The sequence below is a fragment of the Rhincodon typus genome, chromosome 47 (assembly GCF_021869965.1).
Source record: "Rhincodon typus isolate 14 chromosome 47, sRhiTyp1.1, whole genome shotgun sequence".
NCBI lineage: Eukaryota > Metazoa > Chordata > Chondrichthyes > Orectolobiformes > Rhincodontidae > Rhincodon > Rhincodon typus.
In genome coordinates this window covers 76269-85076 of record NC_063378.1, presented here as the reverse complement: position 1 = coordinate 85076, position 8808 = coordinate 76269, and positions in this window count along the sequence as shown.

The window sequence follows — 8808 nt, the reverse complement described above, 5'->3', positions numbered from 1 at the left end:
TGGCCACTTTGCAATCTTTCTTAATTTAAAGCATTCATGCTAAACAGCAATCGAGATTTATTCCACGCAGAATTGAAATGATTGCTTTTCACAAGGAGTTTTTTATGGAATGCGACAGGCATTTTGCTGTGGTCAACAATGTCTAAGCAGCCAACAATTTCACCCTTCAAACAGCAGTACTGTCTCCTTCTCCCAGTGACCCAAACAGCAAACACACTGTGTGGTGTGGCATTGAAATCAGGAAATCCCAGTTTTGATCCCTGAGGGCCCAACTGGAAAGTTGATGTTGGGGTGGAGTGGGATGGGGTGTGAGGAGTTGTTAACCATGTTTCCTGTGTGAATGATTTGGATAAAAATATAAAATAATGAACAAAAGTGGACCCCAGTACCAATCCCTGAGGAACATTGCTGCTCACAGGTCTTTCATCTGAAAAAAAAAACACTCTCCACAACCAACCTATCTCTCCTACCATAAAGCCAATTTTGTATCCAATTTGCAAACTCACCCTGAGTGCCATATGATCTAACTTTACTAATTAGTCTATCATGCAGAACCTTGTCAAAGGCTTCACTAAAGTCCATGTAAATAATGTGCAGCATTCCACCCTCCGTCTTCTTGGTTACTTCTTTAAAAATCTCAAATCAAATTTCAAAGATGTGATTTTCCTCCGGCAAAACAATGCTGCCTATCTCCTATGGAAATGTTACCATGCAATGATTGAGCAACTGTTTAAAAAGTACCAGGAGGTAATGAATAATGTAAATAAAAATGTCATTGCCCTGTTGTAGAATTTTACCTTTGCAGCATTATCAATATAATGGGTATCAACTGGGAATTGCCAGACAGTGACTATTTCCAAGAAGAGACAGTCTAACCACTGCCCTTTGACATTCAATAGTATCACCATCACTGAATCCTGCACTATCAACATCCTGAGGATTACCATTGAGAGAGAATCTAAGCATTGCTCCCTTTGCTATCAATGATGTTATTATCACTGAACTCCCTCCACTATCACCATCCTGGGAGTCACTATTGACTGAGAATCCAAACGCCACATCTTGACATTCAGTGGTGGGGATTACCATTGACAGAGAGTCTAACCACAGCCCCTTGACATTCAAAGGTGTTATCATCACTCAATTCTCCAACTGTCACCATCCTGGGCATTACCATTGACCAGAAACTGAACCGGACTAACCACATAAATACAACAGCAGATCAGCGGCTGGGATTTCTGCAGTGTTTAAGTCATGGCCTGACTCCCTGAAGACTGTCCACCATCGACAAGGCATAGGTCAGAAGTGTGATGGAATACTCCCCACTTGCCTGGATGGTGCAGCCCCAACAACACTCAAGAAGCTTGACACCATCCAGGACGAAGCAGCTCCTGCTTGATTGGCACTACATCTACAAATGCTCACTCACTCCACCACCGCTCTGTAGCAGCAGTAAATGTATAACATCTGCAAAATACACTGCAGAATTCACCAAAGATCCTCAGACAGCACCTTCCTAACCCACAACAAGGGCAGCAGCTACAGAGGAAACACGACCCACTGCAAGTTTCTCTCCGAGCCACTCACCATCCCAACTTGGAAATATATTCCTTCATTGTCACTGGGTCAAAATCCTGGATTTACATTGTAAAGACATTGTACTTCAAACTTACAGCGCATGGACTGCAGCAGTTCAAGAAGGCAGCTCACCACCATCTTCTCAAAGGGGGCAACAATAGATGGGGAAGAAATAAATGCTGGGCCCAGCCAGCGATGCTCATGACCTGTAAGTGAATGTAAATAACAAAAAATGACACAGGCATAAACGTTTGTGTCTCCTACCCCCTTCAATGGTAACCAGAACACAACAATCCCTCAAATGTTGTCAGAACTCTTTGGGTAGATTCTAGCCTTTGGTCAGTCAGTGCTAATGGAGATTTATATCTAGAGACAAGGATTCTGCCCTCCTTGTGTTGTTTGTCCAAAGTGGTTGTCATGTTTACCTGTCAAAAATGATGAATGTTCCTCAGTCAGTCTTTGATTGGGAATATCAATACCTTACCTGGAAAGACAAATTGCTGCCTGCTGCTGGGACCAAGGAGCCTTTGTCATGACTGAGTGTTTCTATATTCAGTGTTGCGAAGGTAATCTCCTCCTGTACCATTCCTGGTTTTTCAGAAAGGAGTCTCTATGGTGAACGACACAAAGTTCCGAAAAATAACACCAAGTTTTATTATCAAGCAATGAGATCTTTCATTTTACCATGTGTTAATTGCATCAGAATGGGGTCGTATGATGACTGAATGTAAGGAGCTAACATCTGGGAGCTGCAAGAGACCATTCAGCCCCACCAGACTGTTCCACCACTCAATAGGATCATGGCACATCCTATCTAAAGCTCTGTTCTACTTTCCTGCCTCGCTTCCTTCACCCTGTTACTAATGCAATACATCTCCTCAACAGGTAATAGGTAAAGAGAGAAGGAAAGATGTGCAGAAGACCATTAGCAATAGGAATAGGTGTGGGCTACTTGGACCCTCAAGCCTGCTGCCTCATTCAATAGAATCGTGACTGACCCCACATTCCTCATGTTCACTTTTCTGCCATTTTCCCATAACCCTTAATTCCTCAGCCAATCAAGAATCTATCTAATTCAGCCTTAAATATATACAAGCACTCTACCGCACCTTACACAGCTCACTCCGTGATAATGAGTTCCAAAGTCTTACAACCCTTCTGACACAAGAAATTCCTCCTCATATCACTCTTCAGTTGGTGCCTTGTATTTTGAGAGTTTACCCTTTGGTCCTAGACTCTCCCAGGAGGGGAAGCTTCCTCTCAGCATTGACCGTGTCAAGCCCCTTAAGAATCATGTGTGTTTAAATGAGATCACCCCTCAATCTTGTAAGATGCAGTGAGTAGATTCCCAACCTGTTTAACTTTGACAATCCATAACCTCAGGCAATCCCTCCATACTGGGATCACCCTAGTGCACATTCTCTGAATTGGCTACAATGAAATGATATCTTCCCATAAATAAGGGGATCAAAACTGTTCACAGTGTTCCATATGTGGTGTCCCCAGCACCATGTACAGTTGCAGTAAGATTTCTATAAGACCCTAAGATTTTGGAGCAGAATTAGATTGTTTGGCCCATTGAGTCTGCTCCATCATTCTATCATGGCAGATATGTTTCTCAACCCCATTCTCCCACCTTCTCCTCGTAACCCATGATCCCCTTACTAATCCAGAACCTACCTATCTAAAACACACTCAATGACTTGGCATCCACAGCTCTCTGCGGCAGTGACTTCCACAAATACGCTACCCTCTGGCAAAAGAAATTCCTCCTCACCTCAGTTCTGTAAGGCAGAAATGACAAATACTATGCAGTACAGGTTTAAGGTGAGAAGGGGAAAGTTCAAAGCAGATTGCAAGGCAAGTCTATTTTTTACACAGAGATAGGAGGTGCCTGGAATGCACTCTGAATCCCTTCACTCTGAGTCTGTGCCCTCAGGTCCAAATCTGTCCTACTAGTGGAAAAATCTTCTCCATGTCCATTCTATCCAGCCCTCTCAGGATTCTGTCAATTTGAATCAGATTCCCTCTCATCCTTCTAACCTCCATGGACTACAGACCCAGAGTCCTCAACCTCTCAACCAATGACATGCCCTTCATCCCATGGATCATTCTTGTGAATCCCCTTGAGACCCCCTGCAAGTCCAGTACATCCTTCCTTAGATACAGGGCCCAAAACTGCTGACAATATTCCAAATGCAGTCTGACCAGAGCTTTATACAGCCTCAGCAGGACATCTTTGCTCTTGTATCCTAACACCCTCGAAATGAATGCTAACATTGCCTTTGCCTTCCTAACTGCCAACTAAACCTGCCTGTCAAACTGAAGAGAATCCTGAACTCAGAGTCCCAAGTGCCTTTGTGCTTCGGATTCTGAAGCCTTTCCCCATTTAGAAAACAGTTTCTGCCCCTATTCTTCCCGCCAAAGTTCATAACTCACACTTTCCCACTCTGTAATCCATCTGCCATTTCTTTGCCTTACTCTTCTAACCTGAGCAAGTCCTTCTGCAGCATCCCTGCCTCCTCACTACTATCTGTCCCTCCACCTATCTTTGTGTCATCTGTAAACTTACTCTAAAAGTGGAACCTTCCTGAAATAAGGGGCCAACACTCACGCTTTAAAGTGATTGCATAGTTCGCAATCGGTCCAATCTGATAACAATTCTGCAAAATGCTTTCAGGCATCCTTTTTCTAATTTAAAAATGATATTAGACTTTGCAGTACAATGTGGGCCTGCGTCAGTCTTCTCAGGCTGTGCAGTCACTCTACTTTTGCTCAAATCTGAGTGTCAACCTTTAGCATTCTGTGCTTTAAATGATTTTGTACTAAGGTATATTTTCTTCTTTTGTATGTTTAGTATGCTAAAACATGTTTTGAAGCAATTAAAACAGGATTAAATTTGTAAACAATGAAAATTAAGAGTCTCTTGATAACCAGGAATCCATTCTCTATGGCTGTAAACTCATCTGGATCACTGATGTCCTTTCAGGGAAGGAAACCTACCATCCCTACTTGGTCTGGCCTACCTGTGACCCCAGACCCCACAGCAGTGTGACTGCCTCTTAACCACCCTCACTGGGCATTTCGGGATGGGTAATAAATCCTGATCCAGCCTGCAATGCCCAGATCCCATGAATCATCAATTTAAAAAGCTATTGACGATGTACTGAACAGACCAATCCCGGAATCGAGAGTGAAGGTGCTGAATACCTGGATCGGGATCTGACATTTCCCCATTTACAACGTCAACCAAATTTTGAGTGGCAAAGAATTTACCGATTGTGTCCTTGATCAGTCGGGCTATTAAGAGTAACAGGTGAGAAAGGCAAGAAAGTGACATGAGGAATGTCAGATCAGCCATGATCCTATTTAGTGGGGCAGACTAGAGGGTTGAATGGTCTACTCCTGTTCCCCATTTCGTACTGTGTTATGATGTTTTCAGAATGAGTTGGTGACAATGTACAGACTGATCCCTGGTGTGGAGGTACTGTCTTATGAGCAAAGGCTAAACAGGTTGGGATGTACTCACTGGGGTTCAGAAGAATGAGAGGTGATGTCATTGAAACATGACAGTGTCAATGCTGAGAGAACATTTGCCTCCCATTGGAGAGTCTAGGACCAGAGGGCACAGTCTCAGAATAAAGGGGCACCAAGTGAAGACTGAGGTGAGGAGGAGTTTCTTCTCTCAGAGGGTTAAGAGTCTTTGAAACTCCTTGACATAGAGAGCTGTGTGTGGGGCGGAGTCCTTGTGTATATTTAGTGCTGAGACAGGTAGATTCTTGATCAGTTGAGGAATGAAAATTACAGGGAAAGGGCAGGAAAGTGGACATGAGGAATGTGGGATCTGCCACGATTTTAGTGAATGGTGGAGCAGGCTCGAGGGGCTGAATGGCCTCCTGTTCCCTATTTCTTATGCTCTTACTCTGTCTGTCAGATTTGGTTGGTTGGTTAATGGATGGATGGATAGATAGAAAAACAGACAAGCAGAGAACCAGACAGATATATTTAAAAATTGAATGTCCACTTCCTTTAAGAATCCTGGCACGGTACGTTAGCACGATGTTTGAAATCTTACTGTTCAATTTCATAGTGATAAAAGATTCTACAAATCACAGAATAATATTTCAATTCATGTCGATATCGTCCTCTTTTGGATTATTGTTTCTACTAGAAAAACATCAATGGACGTTCTGGAGTCTAGTGATTCTTTTTTATCGAAATGTCTCTGCACACCTCCCAGTTTAATCTATCCTTCAGACAATGCCTCGATCGGAGCTGGTCAGAGCAGCCTGGCTGTGGATGAGAAAAGTTATGAAAGATGAATAATTTGTGGAAAACAGAAATTGCTGGAGATAATCAGCAAGTCAGGCATGTCATGTGGAACAAGAAACAGAGTTAAAGTCTGGACTCTAACATGACTCTGGAGGTGGTCATTTGTATTCTCGTCATTTCAATATAAAGACAGGAATTGCCTCAATTCATAGACTCATAGAACTGTACAGTACAAAAGAGAATCTTTGGCCTCAAAAACAAAGTTGCTGGAAAAGCTCAGCAGGTCTGGCAGAATCTGTGAAAAGAAAAGCAGAGCTAACGTTTCAGGTCCAGTGACCCTTCCTCAGACCCTTCCTGATTTACAGCATCCGCAGTTCTTTCGGTTTTTATTACAGAGTCTTTGGCCTATCGAGTCTGTACTGCCAAAAATATACCACAATCTACAGTAGACCTGTTTTCTCGGAATAGACCCTATAGCCTTGATAGCTCCAACATCACCTCTTATAATGTATGCCTCAACTGATAAAGGCACATGTCCCGTATGCTTTCTTAACCACCCTATTCACCTGTCCTGCCACCTTCAGGTATCTGCGGAACATTCCAAGATCCCTCTGTTCCTCTGAGCTTCCTAGTGTCCTGCCATTCATTGGGTACTCCCTCGACATCTTCCTCCTTCTAAAGCGCATCACCTCAGACTCACCAGGGTAAACCAAAAATATACTCTAACATTCTGTCAAATTTTTGTTGTATCTGGACAACAAAATATAAAGGCTTCATTGTGACTATAATGGACTATAATGGATAACATATGACTTCACTTCCCAATACAATCATAGAATCACACAGTATCATGTCTGTACCATCAAAAGTACGTTAAGAATGCCATGGGTATAGTGTTGTGTGCAGTCCTGGAATGTACATTATCAGAGGGGTGTGATAGCACTGGGAGAGGATGCAGAGTGTGATGTCCCAGGATGTTGCCTTGAGACTGGAGAGTTTCAGTGATGGAGAGAGATCAGATAGACTGGGAATGTTTTCCTTAGAGCAGGGGAGATTGAAAGAGGGGGACATGATCGAGATGTATAAAATGATGAGGGGCATAGATGATAGACAGGAAGAAACCTTTCCCCCTTGATGGAAGGAATCAATGGCAGGGGCCAGGGGTGGGGGTGCGGCATAGATTGAAGGTAAGAGGCAGTTATGATGAGCATTACTGTCAGTGATAATGTTGACAGGGAATAATTAATTTGTATCGATTTTGTCACGTTTCTGCTAGCCTCGTCATGGAACAACTGCTCAGATTCAAACATCAAGCCCTAGCTGTCGATATGTTTAGAAATACACAATAAGCAAAATGTCTTCATTTGCAGGAACAGCAATGCATTAGAGGACAAAGTGACCTAATCCAATGATTAAAAAAGAAAGCAACACAGAGATACAGGAACTTGAATCTATTTTTTGCATCTACAAGAACAGTCTGTTGAAATATGACAAAGCAGTTGGTTTCCCAAGAGTTGTGAAAATTAGGTGATGAGTCTTAAGCTTACAGGTATGTGGCGTAACTGTGGTGACAAGATGTTCAAGTGACATCTCAATACATTGCACAATATTGTATTTGCATTACAATTACAGTAAAATATTGTTTGATCTTTTTATATGCCTGATTTATTTGTTAGAAATTTCACTTTGGTTTCCCTTACTTTGCATTGTCACTTTGAGATGCAGACAGTAAACCTGAAGGAATTAACAAAAATACACTGCAAAGCATCAACTCAGTTTACATGAAGTCGATATTGATAGACTAAGTGAATGGGCAAAACTGTGGCAGGTTATGGAGTTAAATACAGTGGATATCCAAAGATATTTAGGGGTTCAGTTTCAGAGATCTTTAAAATTTAACAAACATATGCAGAAAATAACCAAGACAGCTAATGGAATGAAAAAATACATAAATTAGGCCTGCTTTCTCTCCAATTTAGACATTTAAGAGGTGATCTGTTTGAAATCTTTAAAATATAGTCAGGGTAGATACAGAAAATATTTCTCCTGGTTGGGTGCTGAGAGTGAAATCAAAGTGATCAAAGAGAGCAGAATTATAAGAACACAATTGGACCCTGGCCTTCAGCATGAAGATTCTGTTCCAGTGGTACAGACAGAACATTGATGAAAGGCTTTGTGTAAAAGAAGGCAACAATCCACAGGAAAATTGGAGTATAAGAACAGGAGTAGGCCATTCAGTCCCTCGAGCCTGTTCTGTCAATTCAATGGCTGATCTGTGGTCTAACTCCATGTACCTGCCTTTGGCCCCTGTCCCTTAACACCTTTGCTCAACAAAAGTTTATTTATCTCAGATTTAAAATCCAGCATCCACGACTGTTCTTGGAAGAGAGTTCCAAACCTGTATGACTGTTTTGTGTGTAGGAGTGCTTCCTAACATCTCTACTAAATGGTCTGCCCTAATTCTCAGAGAGTGCTCTCCCTAGTTCCCCAACCAGTGGAAGCAGTTTCTGTCTCTACCCTGTCTTTATTTTAAAGACTTCAAACAGATCACCTCTTAAGTGGGGTCTAACCAGGGTTTTGTATAACTGCAGCAGAACTTCTGCATCCTTGTACTCTGGTCCTCTAGATATAAAGGCCAGATTTCTATCAGCTGTCTTGATTATTTTCTGCATCTTCGTTAAATTTTAAAGATCTATGAACCTGAATCCCCAAATCTCTTTGGATATCCATTGTATTTAATGTCATACCATCTAGAAAGTACCCTGATCATTTTTTGGTCTATTATAGATAACCTCACGTTTGCATTGAACTGAACCTGCCACAGTTTCACCCATTCACTTCGACTATCAATATCCATTTCAAGTTAACTGGGACAATGCTTTGCAGTGTATCTTTGTTAATTTCTTCAGGTTAACTGTCTGCATCTCAGAATGACAATGCAAAGTAAGGGAAACTGTG